Below are 18,699 nucleotides of genomic sequence, written 5' to 3'. Positions count from 1 at the left end.
ATATATATATATATATATATATATATATATATAATATTATGTGTACTTTAAAAAATTTTGCAAAATAAAACTTGTTCGCCATATAAATACAGTGAACAATGCATGGTGTAAGTATTGGAATTTTTTAAAAATAAATATATTTTCCTACAAAATTCTCCAAATAACCATGTTTTCCCATTAATTTCCGAACTACCCATGTTTCAAACAAAATAAATTTGCAACACAGAGCACAAAACAACTGAATTGGCGCCTACATTGGACAAATTACAAGGCATGCCAATTAAATTGGCGCATCCAATAGGCCAAGCCAATAAAATTGACACCTATGTATTAGTGTTAGGAGGAGACGCCAGTTCATTTGGCGCTTATGTGTTCCATATATTTTTGAATTTTATAGTTATTAATTATAAATTTTAATTAATAATAATAATAATAATATTTAATTTAAATCGGGTTACATACTAGAATATTATTTACACTAATGATAACGACTCTCTTGATCATACACGCCACTAGTTCTACACCCTCTATGTATCCTTTCTCATACATGTCTCTGTTGACTCCCCTAAGGTGTTTAATACGAGAATTCTGGAGCATGACTGTCACCAAATTCCCTAAGAATTTCTTGTAATTCTACGTAGTTTTGTGTCTAAGTTAACATGTTGTTGTAATTGAGTTTGTTGCCCATGTCATTGTAGTTGGAGTTTATTGTTTTGGTTGATGAGGTTATTAGTGAGCGGCCTGATCGATTGAATGACGAAATCGGTGTGAATGCTTCGCTGTGGAAAGGAAGAAATGGTTGTTGTGGTGTTTGGTGGCTATCTGTTTGTTGGATGTTTTAGTGTTGCAATGTTTGGGTGTTTTGTCTATGGTAGGAAGTGTTGGTGTCATATGTGTTAGAACAAGATTTGTTCTGATCAATTATCTTAGTTTTGATGATAACAATAATATGAATTTTGCTTAAGATAATATGGTACTCTAATCCAATGCAATTTCCTTTTCAGGAAATATATAAAGAGTATGCATAATTCAGCGCTCAGAAGCTTTGTCTCAAAGGGTTCAGCATGCAACATCAGAACATGGTCTGGCAAGACATCAGAAGATGGTCGAAGCAGAATCAGAACATGGGTCTATGGAAGCATCAGAAGAACAAGAGAACAGAAGCACTGAAGTTCTGATGGTATCATGCTCAGAAGCACTTCAAGGTCAGAAGATCAGAAGATGCTTTGCACCAAGCTGTTTGACTCTGATGATATTCAAACGTTGTATTCACAAACATCAGATCAGAAGGAAGTACAAGTGGCAAGCTACGCTGACTGACAAAAGGAACGTTAAAAGCTATTATAGGCAACGTCAGTAGACACAACGTGAACAAGGCTCGAGGTAGTTGACAAAAGCGTATAACATTAAATGCGATGCTGTACGGAACACGCAAAGCATTAAATGCACTCAACGGTCATCTTCTCCAACGCCTATAAATATGAAGTTCTGATGAGAAGCAAGGTTAACGATTCTGAACAAAACAACTCATATTAACTTGCTGAAACTCTGTTCTAATCAAAGCTCAGAATCTTCATCTTCATCAAAGCTCACTACATTGCTGTTGTAATATATTAGTGAGATTAAGCTTAAACATTAAGAGAAATATCACAGTTTGTGATTATAGCTTTTAAGAAGCAATTGTAATACTCTTAGAATTGATTACATTAAGTTGTAAGGAACTAGAGTGATCGTGTGGATCAGAATACTCTAGGAAGTCTTAGAGGTTATCTAAGAAGGTTGTAACTAGAGTGATCGTGTGGATCAGAATACTCTAGAAAAGTCTTAGAGGGTATCTAAGCAGTTGTTCCTGGAGTGATCAGTGTGTGATCAGAAGACTCTGGAAGACTTAGTTGCTGACTAAGTGGAGAACCATTGTAATCCGTGCGATTAGTGGATTAAATCCTCAGTTGAGGTAAATCATCTATGCGGGGGTGGACTGGAGTAGTTTAGTTAACAACGAACCAGGATAAAAATAACTGTGCAATTTATTTTTATCTGTCAAGTTTTTAAAGCTACACTTATTCAAACCCCCCGTTTCTAAGTGTTTTTCTATCCTTCAATTGGCATCAGAGCGCCGGTTCTAAGGTGCAAGCACTTAACCGTGTTTAGAAAAGATTCAGGAAGAGAAAAACGCTTCAGTAAAAGATGGCCGATGAAACTGGAAAGTCTACACCTGCATCTACATCTGGCTCTGCTGAGCAACACAACGGTAACAATGGTTATACTAGACCGCCGGTATTTGATGGTGAAAACTTTGAATACTGGAAAGATAAACTGGAAAGTTACTTTCTTGGTCTAGATGGTGATCTATGGGATCTTCTGATGGATGGTTACAAACATCCAGTAAATGCCAGTGGCGTAAAGCTGACAAGGCAAGAAATGAATGATGATCAGAAGAAGCTTTTCAGGAATCATCATAAATGCAGAACTGTTTTGCTGAATGCTATCTCTCATGCTGAGTATGAGAAGATATCTAACAGGGAAACGACCTATGACATATATGAGTCCTTGAAAATGACTCATGAAGGAAATGCTCAAGTCAAGGAGACTAAAGCTCTCGCTTTAATCCAGAAGTATGAAGCCTTCAAGATGGAGGATGATGAAGACATTGAAAAGATGTTTTCAAGATTTCAAACTCTTACTGCTGGATTGAGAGTTCTTGACAAAGGATACACCAAGGCTGATCACGTAAAGAAGATCATCAGAAGCTTACCCAGAAGATGGGGTCCTATGGTGACTGCATTCAAGATTGCAAAGAATCTGAATGAAGTTTCTCTGGAAGAGCTTATCAGTGCCTTGAGAAGCCATGAAATAGAGCTGGACGCAAATGAGCCTCAAAAGAAAGGTAAGTCTATTGCATTAAAATCCAATATCAAGAAATGCACTAACGCTTTTCAGGCTAGAGAAGAAGATCCTGAAGAATCAGAATCTGAAGAAGAAGATGAACTGTCCTTGATCTCCAGAAGGCTAAATCAACTCTGGAAGAACAAGCAAAGGAAGTTCAGAGGCGTCAGAAGTTCAAAGAAATTTGAACGTGGAGAATCTTCTGATGACAGAAGATTTGACAAGAAATTCAGCCTGGACACTTCAAGAATGAATGTCCAAATCTTCAGAAGGAAAATCCCAAGAAGAAGTTTCATAAGAAGAAAGGTCTTATGGCAACCTGGGATGAGTCAGAAGATGATTCAGACTCTGAAAATGAGCAGGCTAACTGTGCGCTGATGGCGACAAAAGATGACGGATCAGAATCTACATCAGAATCAGATTCTGAAGAGGTATTTTTTGAACTTACTAGAGATGAGTTAGTTTCCGGTCTAACTGAACTTCTGGAATTCAAGTCTCAGATTAGTCTCAAATACAAAGAGCTGAAAAAGCTATTTGAATTTGAAACAAAGAAGCTTGAGTTGGAGAATTCTGAATTAAAAGAAAAACTTTTAAAATTATCCAATAATGTTGGATCTCCTTCTGATTCAGAAAAATCCACTCCTAGTCTAAACCATATTCTGAAAGAATATGATTTAAGTTTCAGGAAGTTCTTATCTAGAAGTATTGGCAGAAGTCAGCTAGCTTCTATGATATATGCTGTGTCTGGAAACAAAAGAGTCGGCATTGGTTTTGAGGGTGAAACCCCATACAAACTTGAACCTGTTGATGAAATGAAATTCACATACAAGCCATTGTATGATCAGTTCAAGTATGGCCACTCCCATGATATTAAGCACACTTCACATGCTCAAAGTTTTCACATAACACACACCAAAAAGCATGTGACACAACCTAGGAAATATCATGAAACTCACATTAAAAATTATCATGCTGTTCCTCCTATTGCTTACAATGTTAAACCCAAGTTCAATCAGAACTTGAGAAAATCTAACAAGAAAGGACCCAAGAAGATGTGGGTACCTAAGGATAAGATTATTCCTATTGCAGATATCCTTGGCTGCAAAAAGGACAAAGCACAACATGTCGTGGTACCTGGACTCTGGATGCTCACGACACATGACAGGAAGAAGGTCTATGTTCCAAGACCTGGTGCTTAAGTCTGGAGGAGAAGTCAAGTTTGGAGGAGATCAGAAGGGCAAGATAATTGGCTCTGGAACTATAAAGTCTGGTAAATCTCCTTCCATTTCTAATGTACTTCTTGTAGAAGGATTAACACATAACCTCTTATCTATCAGTCAATTGAGTGACAATGGTTATGATATAATCTTTAATCAAAAGTCTTGCAAGGCTGTAAATCAGAAGGATGGCTCAATCCTATTTACAGGCAAGAGGAAGAACAACATTTATAAGACAGATCTGCAAGATCTTATGAGTCAGAAGGTGACTTGTCTTATGTCTGTTTCTGAAGAGCAGTGGGTCTGGCACAGAAGATTAGGTCATGCTAGTTTGAGAAAGATTTCTCAAATTAACAAACTGGATCTTGTCAGAGGACTCCCTAATCTGAAATTCAAATCAGATGCTCTTTGTGAAGCATGTCAGAAGGGCAAGTTCTCCAAACCTGCATTCAAGTCCAAGAATGTTGTTTCTACCTCAAGGCCATTAGAACTCTTGCACATTGATCTGTTTGGCCCAGTCAAAACAGCATCTGTCAGAGGGAAGAAATATGGATTAGTCATCGTAGATGATTATAGCCGCTGGACGTGGGTAAAATTTTTGAAACACAAGGATGAGTCTCATTCAGTGTTCTTTGATCTCTGCATTCAGATTCAATCTGAAAAAGAGTGTAAAATCATAAAGGTCAGAAGTGATCATGGTGGTGAATTTGAGAACAGATACTTTGAAGAATTCTTCAAAGAAAATGGTATTGCCCATGATTTCTCTTGTCCTAGAACTCCACAGCAAAATGGAGTTGTAGAACGAAAGAATAGGACTCTGCAAGAAATGGCCAGAACCATGATAAATGAAACCAATATGGCTAAGCATTTCTGGGCAGAAGCAATAAACACTACATGCTATATTCAGAATAGAATCTCTATCAGACCTATTCTAAATAAGACTCCTTATGAATTGTGGAAGAATAAAAAGCCCAACATTTCATATTTCCATCCTTTTGGATGTGTATGCTTTATTCTGAACACTAAAGATCATCTTGGTAAGTTTGATTCCAAAGCACAAAAATGTTTCCTTCTTGGATATTCTGAACGCTCAAAAGGCTACAGAGTATACAATACTGAAACATTGATTGTAGAAGAATCAATCAATATCAGGTTTGATGATAAGCTTGGTTCTGAAAAACCAAAGCAGTTTGATAATTTTGCAGATTGTGATATTGATATATCAGAAGTTGTTGAGCCAAGAAGCAACGCATCAGAAGCAGAGCTTCTCAGAAGCAAAGAATCTGAAGATCAAGTATCAGCTTCTCTGGAGAATCTAAGCATTTCTGAAGAACCATCTGTCAGAAGATCATCCAGACTCATCTCTGATCATTCAGAAGATGTCATTCTTGGAAAGAAGGATGATCCAATCAGAACAAGAGCATTCCTTAAGAACAATGCAGACTGTCAATTAGGTCTTGTGTCTTTGATCGAGCCAACTTCTGTTGATCATGCTCTAGAAGATCCAGACTGGATAATTGCTATGCAAGAAGAACTGAATCAGTTTACAAGGAATGATGTTTGGGATCTTGTTCCTAGACCAGATGGATTCAATATAATCGGCACAAAATGGGTCTTCAGAAACAAGCTCAGTGAGAAAGGTGAAGTGATAAGGAACAAAGCCAGACTGGTGGCTCAGGGTTATAGTCAGCAAGAAGGGATTGACTATACAGAAACCTTTGCACCAGTGGCCAGGTTAGAATCTATTCGTCTATTAATTTCATTTGCCACTCAACATAACATCACTCTCTATCAGATGGATGTTAAGAGTGCCTTCTTAAATGGTTATATAGATGAAGAAGTTTATGTCCATCAACCTCCTGGTTTTGAAGACTCTATGTCTCCTAATCATGTTTTTAAACTTAAGAAATCATTGTATGGATTGAAACAAGCTCCCAGAGCTTGGTATGAACGCTTAAGTTCTTTTCTTTTGGATAATGGTTTCACTAGAGGAAAAGTGGACACTACTCTCTTTTGTAAAACCTTTAAAAAGGATATTTTAATTTGTCAAATATATGTAGATGATATTATTTTTGGAACATCTAATGCTACACTTGGAAAGGAGTTTGCTGAGTCTATGCAGGCTGAGTTTGAAATGAGCATGATGGGAGAACTCAAGTATTTCCTTGGAATACAAATAAATCAAACATCAGAAGGAACGTATGTTCACCAAACCAAGTATGTGAAGGAACTTCTGAAGAAGTTTAATCTTCTAGACTGCAAAGAAGCCAAAACTCCTATGCATCCAACATGCATCCTAGGTAAGGATGAGGTAAGTAAGAAGGTAGATCAGAAGTTATACAGAGGTATGATTGGATCTCTTCTATATTTGACTGCTTCTAGACCTGATATTTTGTTCAGTGTTTGTTTGTGTGCTAGATTCCAATCAGATCCTAGAGAATCTCATTTAACTACTGTTAAGAGAATTCTAAGGTATCTGAAAGGTACTACTAATGTTGGCTTAGTTTACAGAAAATCTAAAGAATACAACTTAGTAGGATTCTGCGATGCTGACTATGCTGGAGACAGAATTGAAAGAAAGAGTACTTCAGGAAGTTGCCAATTTCTTGGAAGTCATTTGATCTCCTGGTATAGCAAGAAGCAAGCAACTATTGCTCTATCAACAACAGAAGCAGAATATATCGCTGCTGCTGGTTGCAGTACACAGATGCTCTGGATGAAGAGTCAGTTAGAAGATTATCAGATATATGAGAGTAACATTCCTATATTCTGTGATAATACTTCTGCTATATGTTTATCTAAGAATCCTATTCTTCATTCAAAAGCTAAACATATTGAGATTAAACATCATTTCATAAGGGACTATGTTCAGAAGGGTGTTATATCTTTAAACTTTGTGGATACAGACCATCAATGGGCTGATATCTTTACAAAACCCCTGGCTGAAGATAGGTTTAAGTTCATTCTGAAGAACATCAGTATGGGTTTATGCCCAGAATGAGAAGATGAGAAGTTCTTACGTATGAGTATCTTCTGAAATGAATGTGGATTTTTTTTTTAAATCAGAAGTTCTGATTGAAATCTTTTAGAAATTATGATTCGGTTATTACTAACGTTTCATTGTCTAAGTTGATTCAGAACCTCTTTTAAAGCAAAACAGCTGTAACGTTTTATCTCGAGATGGTAAACCTGTCGTTACTATTCATGGATAAGCGCGCGTGCAGTTGAAGGGACGCCGACCATAGGTAACTGTGCTAGTCACCTCATTTGTCTTTATTATCTCTCCTCACGTCACGTAACATTAAATGTTTTTCATCATTTACTCTCTTTCAGTTTTCTTTTTATATTCTTCAAATGTTTCTTTTCCCTCTTATATTTCTCTCACTTTGTATTCAGTTTCTTTTTCGTTTTCTCTCTTTGCATTCATATCAAACCTAGCGTTCATCTTAAATCCTTTGTCTGGATCTCTTAGTCATGCTCCAAGCCTGTTGAAGATCTATGACTCAAAGGCGGCAGATCTCTGTATATCTCGGGATGGCTCTCCTAATACCTCTCAAGTCAGACCTCTTCTGTGATGTTGTTATCAATGTTCACCCAAAGACAGAAGACTTTCTTGAGTTATGGGAAGAGGTTAAGAATGATATTCTTAACTTCTATGTTAAGAGAAAGCCCCGTTTGCAACAGTAGCTCTCTGTCTGTGAACTGTCCCTCTCTTCCTCTTTGGTCTCTTGGATCTCTCCTACAGTGGAGGTTCCAGTCTGGAAGACAAGAGTCCACAGGGATTCTTGATGGGCTGACACAGAATGTGTCTTGCTAGGGTGCTGTTTTTAATTTTTGTAGTCATTTCCTCTTGGAATGACTTTTTATGTATTTGCTAGGAATGTTTCTCATCTTGTTAAACATAGGAACCTTTTGTAATATCTTTTGATTATCAATGAAAAGTTTCTTTGTTTCTTTTTACATTCCAGTGATTTTATTTGTCGTTTTATTCATCTGAATCTTTTGAAATATTCTTTTTGATGTTATGACAAAAAGGGGGAGAAGATAAATGATAAATGATTTGATTAATCTATCAGTTGCTGGGTAAAGCTCCCACACATTTTCTAACAAGAACTGCAAGTTCTATATGGTTTAAGTGTTTTGCAGGTATAAAGAAGTGAAGAGAATCTTCAAAGCAAACACCAGAAGCAAAACCATAAGAAGTGTTATTCTGTAAAAAGAATAAGCTCATGGAAAATGAAGCAAGCTGAGTGCTGTCAAGATTCAGAAATCAGAAGCTGTGAATGTTCTAAAGATCCAGAAATTCAAGTTCTGAAGCTGTCCTAGATGGAAGCAGAAATCAGAAGCTGTGAATGTTCAGAAGATCAAAGAAACTCAAGTTCTAAAGCTGTCCTAGATGGAAGCAGGAATCAGAAGCTGTGAGTGTTCTAGGGATCTAAAGAAATTCTAGTTCTGAAGCTGTCCAATGGAAGCAGAAGTCAGAAGCTATGAATTCTCTGAAGACAGAAGCTTATGTGATCGTCTCTACCGAAATAATCAGGGAAGTCTTTTATTAAAGTTCTTCGAGTATTTATTTCAGGGGGAGATTATTTATCTCAGGGGGAGATTGTTAATCTCAGGGGGAGACATATTCATATGCTTATGCTATAGTTGTGTAATTTGTCTTTTGCCGTCTGTTCTTTCTGATCGCAAATTCATATCATTTATATATGTTTTTGTCATCATCAAAAAGGGGGAGATTGTTAGAACTAGATTTGTTCTGATCAATTATCTTAGTTTTGATGATAACAATAATATGAATTTTGCTTAAGATAATATGGTACTCTAATCCAATGCAATTTCCTTTTCAGGAAATATATAAAGAGTATGCATAATTCAGCGCTCAGAAGCTTTGTCTCAAAGGGTTCAGCATGCAACATCAGAACATGGTCTGGCAAGACATCAGAAGATGGTCGAAGCAGAATCAGAACATGGGTCTATGGAAGCATCAGAAGAACAAGAGAACAGAAGCACTGAAGTTCTGATGGTATCATGCTCAGAAGCACTTCAAGGTCAGAAGATCAGAAGATGCTTTGCACCAAGCTGTTTGACTCTGATGATATTCAAACGTTGTATTCACAAACATCAGATCAGAAGGAAGTACAAGTGGCAAGCTACGCTGACTGACAAAAGGAACGTTAAAAGCTATTATAGGCAACGTCAGTAGACACAGCGTGAACAAGGCTCGAGGTAGTTGACAAAAGCGTATAACATTAAATGCGATGCTGTACGGAACACGCAAAGCATTAAATGCACTCAACGGCCATCTTCTCCAACGCCTATAAATATGAAGTTCTGATGAGAAGCAAGGTTAACGATTCTGAACAAAACAACTCATATTAACTTGCTGAAACTCTGTTCTAATCAAAGCTCAGAATCTTCATCTTCATCAAAGCTCACTACATTGCTGTTGTAATATATTAGTGAGATTAAGCTTAAACATTAAGAGAAATATCACAGTTTGTGATTATAGCTTTTAAGAAGCAATTGTAATACTCTTAGAATTGATTACATTAAGTTGTAAGGAACTAGAGTGATCGTGTGGATCAGAATACTCTAGGAAGTCTTAGAGGTTATCTAAGCAGGTTGTAACTAGAGTGATCGTGTGGATCAGAATACTCTAGAAAAGTCTTAGAGGGTATCTAAGCAGTTGTTCCTGGAGTGATCAGTGTGTGATCAGAAGACTCTGGAAGACTTAGTTGCTGACTAAGTGGAGAACCATTGTAATCCGTGCGATTAGTGGATTAAATCCTCAGTTGAGGTAAATCATCTCTGCGGGGGTGGACTGGAGTAGTTTAGTTAACAACGAACCAGGATAAAAATAACTGTGCAATTTATTTTTATCTGTCAAGTTTTTAAAGCTACACTTATTCAAACCCCCCCTTTCTAAGTGTTTTTCTATCCTTCAATAGTTTTCTTGGATGTTTTGACTATGGTAGGAGGATGTGTTAGCAACATATGATTGTTGGGAGTTTTGATAATAATCATATTGTTGTTAAGGGTATAGCGGATGCTCTTGGTTTTGTGGTTTGGTGTGTGGCATGTATTGGTTGTGGGTTTGTAATCTTGTTGGGATGGATGTTTTATGTAAGTGGTTTGGTAATTTTTTTGGGATTAGATGTTGAAGCTTGCTGCATATATGTAAGTGGTTTAGGGTGAGTCGTATAAATAATTATCTTTGGAGAAAAAATCAATTGTAACTAATCTATACCAAATATAATTATGAGTTGGTTTAGTTTCGGTTGGAATGACATCATCAATTATGATGCATTAAGGACTGTGCCTCCATTGATGGCACTCGAATTTAGCAAAGTCTTTCCATTCGTTAAAGTTTCATTGTTTCAAGACTTTACATTGTTTCCACTACCAGAGGTACATTGAGAGATTTGGGATTTATTGATGCATGTCTAACTGTAGCTTCACACATTCGCTATCGTGCATCTCCATAGTGGTGAACTTGATGATCGGTATTGTTCCAGTCCAAACGGTTGCATCTTCTTCGTTCCTTTCATGTTGATGTTCCAGACCCAGATATGGCCTTCAAATAAATTGTAGAGAAACATAAATTATATTAGTAAATAGTTAATATTAAAAAATAATTATTATGAAACGATTAGCTTAATCGAAATACATCGTTTGGTGTTAGGTGATCCAAGAAATTTTGATAGACCATGATGTAGCTTCAAGGACATTAGTTATAATTCATCCTACGAATGGACCACTCAAACCAAAAAATTTAAAATAAAATATTTAGAATTAATAGTTTAAAGTGAGTAATTGGAAATAATGTTAAAAACATTCTTTGTTGCGTAGGGGAATGTGAGGTTGTTGTTGTTGACGAGCGCTAGAGTCAAATAACTTGAGCAACCTCATGCTTGTAGCAAAATGATGCATCCATACATTATAGATGTGTCTTTATTTATGTTTTTACACAAAGAGATATACATATAGGACAAACAAGCTTAACCTATAAACTATTTACAAGTTGAACTTAAACTATTCATTCTTATTTTATCTATGTTTCTTAAACAAGGTAAATATATAATTAGTAGCATAATATAATATCTATTTTTTTTAATATTTCATCTAATTTTATATCTATGTAATAAATTTTAAGGCGCGTAAGTAAAATAGCCTAGCCTCTTGGGTTATCATCTAACCAGTCGACACCCTCAATAGTTAGACCCAATAACATGTACATGTCCTCTAGTGCTACGGTACACTCGACGGTTAGAAGAAAGAATGTGTGTGTTTCAAGTTTCCATATTTCTTGTTGTGCAAGTATAAACTCAACATCAACAGAGTATGCCATGATTTTGATAACATGACCAAAACCGGAGCGCTCTAAATAAGGTTTGATAAATTCGCCGTGTACGATATATTCATGGACACGAGTACAAAATCTAGACGGACCTAATAAAAGGATAAATAATTTATTTCATTAAAATAATGGGTTAACACTTTAACTGCAGTCATAGAGAGATAAAAACTTAGATAAGAAATAATATTGTCGATGGTTCCATATATTTATCCCATGTTCAAGAGAGCCATTTTGCTAGTGAGAGAATGTGAGTACTTGGTAAGATATTATTGTGTATTTATTGGTGATGGAAATGAAGTGAATAAGACTTCTATTTATAATGAAGGGAGTGACAAAATATCAATGAGAAATTTCTTTACACTAAATGCAGGTTGTTGGGGAGTAAGGTGTTAGTTGTACATGATTAATGCATGTATGTAAAAGTGAGAACCCATCTCAATTGGAAATTTTGTTCATTTTTTATTGGCAATTGGACGATCTTCTACTTGATTTAGGGGAGGAGTGTGGCTACCTCGGTCTCCCTCGGGACTTTGAGAAGGACTTTGGTGTTTCCTTAACTATTGTGAGTTCTTACTTGGGAGTTTCTTCTTTCTTTATCGTGGTCGACTCGGGGACGGAGGTATGAGTTCTTTTTTATACGGCCTCCTAAATAATGTTTCTTCATGGAGGAGCATTTTAGAGGCTTTCTTTAAGCTGCAATAACCTTTCCTTTACTACTTGCAAATTCTACTGTCAAACGACGTGTACATGTTGTTCAGGTGCTCGTTAGCGCCTTGCACTCCAAGGTTAGCTCGTAATAATTGGAAACCAGGTAAAATTTCAGGTGCTGGAACTGGATGTGGAATCTAAGGTCAAATTATAAGTAATTGTACAGATCTAGTTACCTAAGGAGTTTAAACAAGATACGGATGCAACAAAAACTCCTCTTATGGATTCACGATGTCTTTATAAGGAGGCAGAGGTAGGTGTGGTTGATAGTCCCCTTTTTGAGATGCAGTAGTTGTGGAAGCTTCTCGAGCGGCAACAAAACGGGTAACTTTAGATCCAGTCATCACTTTGAATCATAGGAATTAGAGATCTAAAAATTTGAGGAATTGAAGTGGAGATGATGATCGATTGGATAAAACGCGAGGGATCTTCATGTTAGATTTTGGATGCTATTGATTCAGTGATCTAGGATGATTTCAGACAGCCAAATAGGAGAGAAAATCCTGAATTTATGGATAATGGAGGAATTAGAAGTCAAGTCTCATAGATGGTGCCAATGTTCCACTCTAGAATCATAAATAGAGTGAGAATTAAAAGTGATGGTGGTGTTAAGGGAAAAATTTAGTGAGGTATTTTAATAGTGCATTTAAAGGAAAAGGCCCACAAATCAAGGGGTTGGATCCCACAAATTGGGTCTGCACGTGAAGCTTAGAAGAGTGACAAAGAAATCATGGGATCAAGTTGTCAACGAGAGGGAGTCGACATAACTTGGACAGAGCGCCCACTCTAGTTTTGTCGACTATGAAGAAGGTTGAAACATATAAGATTTTATGATGGAGATGGTGCTAAGGTTTAGCATCGAAAGAAAGATTCAAGCGGGCTAATTTGAAATTCAAACTCCAGCGGTTAGCAAGTATTTAGCTCCTAAAATAGGCGCCAGAGACATGAGGGGTAGTTGCGTAGGGTCGTGCAACCAGTTATTTGGATTACAGGCGGTTTCTGAGTAGTTATTTAACCTGTAGGAAGATATTTTATTGTATTATAAATAGGAGATCCCACTAAGGACTCCAGGTGTTCACTTGTACTAAAATCACTTGACAAAACTTCATAATCCTAGCGCGAGGAGGTAAGAGTTTCAAAAGTGCTAATGTACGTGAATCACCATCTTTACTTCAATGCAATTTCCATATTTATCAGTCATTCCTCTTGAACATTTCGTTTTATTATCATTTACATCAGAACTATCTTTTTACTTCATTATATACGCAGTCGAGTGTGGTTCCGTTACGATGATGGAATTCACCATAGATGCATTCGTAGTGTATCTTTTTTGAATGTTATAAAGTTCTATTGGTCACGAGTTACCTTTAGTTTATTTTTTGTGGAAAACTTGGCTTACTTAAAACTCTTGGGAGGGAATCATATCTCTTAGAGTCAAGCTTTTGTCGAATTAAGTAAGCCACACTTTAGTTACACTAGCACGTGTCCTTGAATTAACTAGTCGATTCTGCAAGTAACCCTTAGTTTGAAGGCTTTGGGAGGACTAGCGGTTGTTTACAATTTCCACAGTAAACTAAATGACACGCCCAATGGGACATGTGCTGATGTGAGTTGATGAAATTAGAAGTGGGAAAAAGTATAGTAGACCACAAAGAAATTCAGGAATGCCAGGTTCTAATGTGGATGAGATACCACAAGGAACGTTATCTACTACCGATCCAATAGTTTCACAGGTTGCAACTTTGCCTCCGTTGACAAATGCAGCCACTACGACGTCGACTACAGGTGCAGTGGTGACGTCTGTCCCCTTGCCTCCACCATGAAGCCTAGGGTCAACAATTACGACAACTATCCCTTTCAGGCCTAACGTAACCCGTTTTGGCACTTCCGATCCTCTTTACGGAATGTCGTATTCCTTAATTCCAGGATATCAGTCGACGTTAAAAGCAACATTGGTAGCAGATAATAATCAGAATATAAGTTCCTCTTTGTAGGGATATGCATAAAATGCTTTGAACAAGAATAATCCAAATAGAGCAGTGCCATTGTCGAATACTTCAATAGGCAGGGATCAGATGGATGATAGTAATCATGAGTTAGTTAATATGTTAACTAATCAAATGGATATTGTTTTTAACTCTATAATGCAGGAATCAACTGAATCAAATAGGTAGGTGGTCACCCAGTTGACTCTCTTGTGTAATTTCTTGGGGGAACCTCAAATACCTGTTCGACTGTTACCTCAAGTGAATAGACAAAATGTACTAGCTCAGGCAGAGTTAGATATGGTGGAAGAGGAAACAGTACATCAAGAGCAGATTCCTAGACCCCAACAAAACCATGGTGTCGGGTTGGGGCGCCAACCAGTGGTATTAGTGGGTCGGCAATAAAACGCTGATCAAATTGTTGATCAATATCGACAAGAAGATATGGCGATAGAAAACAATCTGACTACAATTGTCGAGAGAAACTTGGCCATGAATGGTATGAGTACTACACTACAAAAGCCATTATACGTGTCTCCATTGGCTGAATTTATTCTTCAGACTGAATTACCTTGAGGAACGAAGGTGCGTAAGTATACTAAGTTTGGGGGAGAATCTAGCGAATCAATAATAGAACATATCGCTAGATATTTAACTGAGTCAGGGGATTTTGCTCACAATGAGAATTTAAGAGTAAAAAACTTTCCTTCTTCTTTGACCAAGGCAGCCTTTACATGGTTCACTTCACTGGCCCCTAATACAATTGATTCATGGGCCTAATTGGAGAAGAAATTCCATGAGCAATTATATGAGGGACATTCCAAGATTAGTATACTTAGAGTTGTCATGCATCAAGAGGAGGTTTGCTGAAAGCATTGATGACTATTTAAATAGATTCCGGTCATTAAAATCTAGGTGTTTCACACAAGTGCCAGAGCACGAACTTGTTAAGATGGCTGCTGGGGGTTTATATTATTCCATTAGGAAGAAAATAGATCCAACTTTTGTAAAGAGTATGTCACAATTAGCTGATAGAGTTCAAAATCTCGAACGGCTAAGTGAAGGTGTTTTCATGATTGGCTGCATCTGTGGTAAAACATACCTGTTTAATATTGTGTTACGCAAGCTGAATATGTTTGAAGCTAATACAGGTTCTGTAGTGAATGTCATGACCGATGTCATGACATCCGTGTGTGACAGCAGGAGCTGTTATTGGTTATTAAATGTGTTTCCTGATTTCTCTCAATTATCAGTTTAGGAAACCTTTTATTGTATGCTGAATATTTCGTCCAGAAGATCATGCTAACAACACATTTTGTAAACAACCAGATGGCATGTAAATTAGGTTAACTTGGTTAACCCTAATTTTTTTCCTAAAAGAATCCCAAGGCCCAAAATCAAGAACACTTCCACTGACATCAGCCAGACTTATGACTCAAGCAGAAGATTCAAAGCTGAAGAAAAGGCAGATCAAGAAAGAGGAGTTCAATGTGACGCATGGGAAGGATATGGACACATTAGAGCTGAATGTTCCACCTACCTCAAAGAGCAAAAGAAAGTAATGTTTGTCACCTGGTCTAATGAAGACTCAGATTCGAAAGAAGAAACTGCGAGACATGTCACAGTTCCAACAAGAATCTATGAATCTGATAATGATTCCAGTGATGATGAGCTAACCTTTGATGAACTTGCTACCTCATACAAGAAGCTGTGTATGAAGAATGCCGAAGTCTGCAAACAGGTGGAGAAGCAAGTGAAAATCATAAAAGAGCTAGAAACTGAGAAGAATATACATCTTGCAACTATAGATTCTCTCAGCAGTGAAGTAAGCAAGTTAAACTGCAAACTTGATCAAATGACCAAGTCCTTCAAAATGCTGAACAATGGAACTAATACTCTAGAAGAAACACTAGATTCTGGACAAAGAACAGGAGACATATCCGGGGTAGGATTTGTGGCTAAAGAAGAAGTCACCTCTGGGTTCAAAAGAGCAAAACTCAAGACCTGTGTGACTGACCAGATGTCAACTCTAATGTCTCAACATCAAGAAAACAAAGGGAGGAGGCACTTAAAAAAGAAATTTCAAAAATGGAGGTGTCATCACTATGGAAGACTTGGTCACATAAAGCCATTCTGTTTTAGACTATTTGGATATCCAAATCAAATCCATCAAGCCAAATCTGAATATGATACATGTAACAGGAAGCAATCGGGGGTGGCTAAGAATGTTGCTCTAATAGCACAGATCTCTCTAAGAATACCCACCAAAGAAGATTGGTACCTTGACAGTGGCTGCTCAAATCATATGTCTGGGATCAAGAACTTACTAGTAACCCTCAAACTTGAGGGAACCAAATATGTGACTCTTGGTGATGGAGATATAAGAGATGTTAAAGGTAGATAGAAGGTCAGGGAGTTCCTAATCTACATAATGTTTTTCTTGTACAAGGTTTGGCCGGAAATCTTATAAGCATCAGCCAACTATGTGATGAAGGACTCTATGTAAGGTTCACTAAAGAAGAGTGCATTGTTACCAATAAAGAAAATGAAGAAGTCATGAAAGGAATCAGATCTGAGAATAACTGTTATCTATGGGAGCCTAAAAATTCCAATTCTCTGACTACTTGTCCCATAGCCAAAGAAAAAGATGAAGAAAAAGATCAAGAAAGAACTATCAAATTGAAAGTTCCTATTCCCAGAACAAGAATCCTGATAAAAGAAGTGGATGAGTCTGATGATGAGACTTATATTGAGGAACTCACCAGCGAAGAACTAGCTACTAGATACTCTGAGATATGTCTACTAAATGGAGAATTAAGCAAGAGACTGGCGATATATGAAAATGCCTATGCCCTGTTACAAGAAGAAAGAGTAAGACTCATGATGAACATTGTTGATCTAGAGGGAAAGGTGCAAGAAACAAAGAAGGTTAATCAAGAGACTCAACATCCAGGAAAACACACACCTGTCTCAGCCAAAAGATGCTATCAATGTGGTAAGTTAGGTCACCTGAGGTTCTCTTGCCCTGAAACTCAGCCATCTTCAAGAAGAAATATCCCTCAACAGGAAAACCTGACTAAGGAAGAGCCATCACAACGAAAGACATGTGTGAATGCTAATCATTCAAGTCATAACAAAAATGAGGAGGAGGCTGTAAAGAAAGCTGGAAGTTCTAGAAAAAGGAAATCTAGAAAAAACAAACATCACAAAAAGGATAGGAGTTTTCCGATTGCAAACAAGAACAAAACAATCATGAAAGATGTTGTTGAAGGAAGTGAGTCGACATTCTCAGCAGAACATGTCAATGTTAAAACAGATGTCTTAACATCAAAATTTGCTGAGAACTCAATTGTGCAAATTGAGACAAACAAAGCCTCCGGGATTGGTGAATGCTCTATAGTAAATATTCAAAAAACTCTTCAAAGGGAAATCATTGCTCAGAATTTTGGTGTCGTTTTTTTTACCTCCCTGTTTCACTTGGGAGGATGGCACGCTAGACCCTTCACGCGAAATTTGGAAGGAGGGAAGCGCCCGTGGCGGGATGAATTTTGTTCCAGTTCTTTCTACGGTAGCACACAAACTTTTTTAATTATCCTACGAAAGAGGAAGGGGGAAAAGATCTCAAATAAACCCTAGGAGTTTGCTAAGTGTGGGGATTCACCTAGACTAGAAATTCTGGAGTCTTGGAGGTCGGTTATACATAGGGAAGGTTTTAAGCACCCTACATATCCGTAGTACTCTACGGGATCCTTCTCTGTGTCTATGTGTTTGTGTTTGTTGCTAATTGATTGGGAAAGTTTCTCCTTTGTGTTAGGAGGGAAAATTGAATTGAAAAAGACAGACAGACAGACTATTTTTGGTTTTTGATTAGCTCGCTGAGATTCCTTGTGAACCTCATGCCTACATATCCCTAATGGAAGTCAGAGCTTTTTGTAGTTCGGGGAACTAATTAGGGAAATTAATTATTTTTGGGTGCCTTGCTTGAAGCTCAAGGTTGAAGCTTGAATTAAATCTCTGTTTACAGTAAAGAGACAAGAAATCATCTTTACAGAGAGGTATTTCTACTATTCCACCACAAACATTTAAAGTTACAGAAAAGTTGAATTCATTTTTTTAAGAGAGGGACCTTACTTGTGTATGTGCAAGTATACCAGTCAAATGTCTCTTGAATGAAAGTAGGATTCTCAACCAAATTAGGGAAAGTTACACATGCCTGGGTTAACTTGCCAGAGCATGTCTTTCAAAAATACTAAATGGGAGAATGATTAAAATTGAAATGTTTGTTTGTTTGAATGTGGTGAGATAGGAGAAATATCTCTCTATAGAGATAAGCTATGTCTATCTACTGTATGAAAGATTTGTTTTAGCTAGCTTGTATGAGGCCCAAGCTTGAGGCTTTTTGATTGATTTTATTGACTCTGGGAGATGACTCCACTAGAAACTAAGAAATTTTGTGTTCTGTACAAAGCCCAGAATTGAGGCTGACTCTAGCTGGAGAGTGTTTATTTTGTTTTATGATTGAAAGGTTTATTTAGTGTTATGT

This window comes from Vicia villosa, unplaced genomic scaffold, assembly GCF_029867415.1.
Source record: "Vicia villosa cultivar HV-30 ecotype Madison, WI unplaced genomic scaffold, Vvil1.0 ctg.004461F_1_1, whole genome shotgun sequence".
Taxonomy (NCBI): Eukaryota; Viridiplantae; Streptophyta; class Magnoliopsida; order Fabales; family Fabaceae; genus Vicia; species Vicia villosa.
This window is presented reverse-complemented; position numbering follows the sequence as displayed.